This window comes from Procambarus clarkii, chromosome 19 (assembly GCF_040958095.1).
Source record: "Procambarus clarkii isolate CNS0578487 chromosome 19, FALCON_Pclarkii_2.0, whole genome shotgun sequence".
Lineage (NCBI taxonomy): Eukaryota > Metazoa > Arthropoda > Malacostraca > Decapoda > Cambaridae > Procambarus > Procambarus clarkii.
The window spans coordinates 49704475-49706661 of record NC_091168.1 but is presented as its reverse complement, the minus strand read 5'-3'; the positions used below and the strand labels follow the sequence as shown (position 1 = coordinate 49706661).

General features: G+C 40.0%; 1 non-coding gene across 1 annotated transcript; it reads left to right on the top strand.

Annotated features, from left to right (window-relative positions):
* The first annotated feature begins 1398 nt into the window (after positions 1–1398).
* On the top strand, positions 1399–1517 carry LOC138366578 (5S ribosomal RNA). Its single transcript, XR_011229161.1, has one exon. It is a non-coding gene; the product is annotated as a 5S ribosomal RNA (ribosomal RNA).
* The last annotated feature ends 670 nt before the right edge of the window (positions 1518–2187 follow it).

Here is a 2187-nt window from a genome sequence, read left to right as displayed (position 1 = left end):
AGAGAAAATATATTAATTCAGGAAAACTTGGCTTATTAGGCAAATCGGGCGTTGCATAGTAGGCTGAGAAGTGCGTTCTGGCTACTAGGTACGACATATATATATATATATATATATATATATATATATATATATATATATATATATATATATATATATATATAATATACAGAGTAAATCTACCCCAAAAGTAATGATTTATTTGTCTACAAAACTAAACTCTTTTTGGAATCATATGAGGCCCCTCCACTGAGGGGGGAGGCCTGGATGTTTATTGTCATGTGTATTCATGCTGCTTGCATGTCGTCGTTTATTTTGCCTTTGTTGTTTTCTTGACAGCTTTCTTTGCCTTGGGTGGTTTGGGAGATTTTGAAGCTCTCTTTATTTTGGGCTTTTTGTTCCCAACAACAAGCTGCTGCTGCTTCTTTTTCAAGGCTGTAGGTGGTTTGTTGCTTGTGGCGGCTTTCTTGGGAGTTACCACGGCCTTCTTTGCTGCTGTAGATGGTTTCTTGGTTGTGGTGGCTTTCTTGGGAGTTAGAACGGCCCTCTTCTCTGCTACGGCCAGCTTGAATGATCCACTAGCTCCACTTCCCTTGGTCTGAACAAGAATGCCGTCAGCCACTGCTTTCTTGAGAAATCTTCGGATGTAAATGGCGATCTTGGCAGCCTCGACTTTGTTGTTGGCAACAACGTACTTCTTGATTGCTTGTAGAGACGAGCCCTTACGGTCTTTGAGTGCTGCGACCGCGGCTAGAACCATTTGACTAGTTTTCGGGTGAGCAACCTGGACGCGAGGTTTCCTGGTGGTGGCCACCACAGCAGCAGCCGCAGCCTTCTTGGTAGGCTTTGCTTCTACCATGATGATGATGAGATAACCAAGGTGATGAGAGACGCTCAGACAGTCACGGGGGAATGATGCTGCCGCCGCTTGAGCCGAACCTATTTATGTGCCGGCACGGTACAGAAGCTGCAACCTGGCAACTCGTCCACCAATCACAACGGTTGGTTTTACGGCTCCGAAACCTGGATCCCATATCTTCTCTAAAATAGAAGCATTTGTTCATGTTCTTTGTAAAAGTATCATAAAGCAGGACAGATGAGACAAATATCATAAAAACTGAAGAGCAGATGAGCACACACATGTATGTATTACAAAAGAAAATCCACAAATTCATTAGAAATTGGCAGGGCAGGCTGAGGAAGTAGGTAGATGTAAAATGTCTGTAAATGGCGAAAGAACATAAACCCAAGACTGAATAAACGATGTTAAATATCCATGCCAAGGAGACAAAAATATGTTAGGATACAATTACCATTAAGACACCACAAGAAGGTCCGTATCCTGCCGTGATGACTAAAAAGAGTTGGTTATTAGCCACAATGTGTAGGCAGTCTCATGCCAACGGCCATACCACGTTGAGAACACCGCTTCTCGTCCGATCAGCGAAGTTAAGCAACGTTGGGTTTGGTTAGTACTTGGATGGGTGACCGCCTGGGAACACCAAATGCTGTTGGCAATAATGTTTTTTGTTTTGTTTTGTTTTGTTTCGTTTGTTTTTGTTTGAATGGCTGGCTGGCTGGCTGGCTGGCTCCACGGGAAATTCACGGAGTTGTGTGGAATAAGGCCTGGTAAAATGAATTAATATGTATGTCATGTTTAAAACAAACTCGCTTAATATAGTGTGTGAGGCTTTATACAAAAACAAACAACCAAAACAAAACAAAATATATATATATATATATATATATATATATATATATATATATATATATATATATATATATATATATATATATATATATATATATATATATATATATATATATATATATATATATATAGCTTAATCCGGGTTTGAACTCGCAACTCCAAGAATACGCATCACTTATATACACTTTACCACTGGACCACTGCAGGACACTTGATGCTGAGGTATCAATTTAATGACGTAAATGCCATTTCCACAAATAAATGATAATTTAAAAGTATTTGTATGTACAAATCTTTTCTGTTTAAAAGGCTACAATATCAGTTACTGATATAATTTGTGTTAATGTTTCTATACCCACAGGAAGGCATGTTTTTGCTTATATGTAAGGGGTACGGAGAAGGAATCCACAGACCATCATTCCCCTTCCCCCCCCCCCTCCCACCTACTACCACCACCACCACCACCACCACCACCA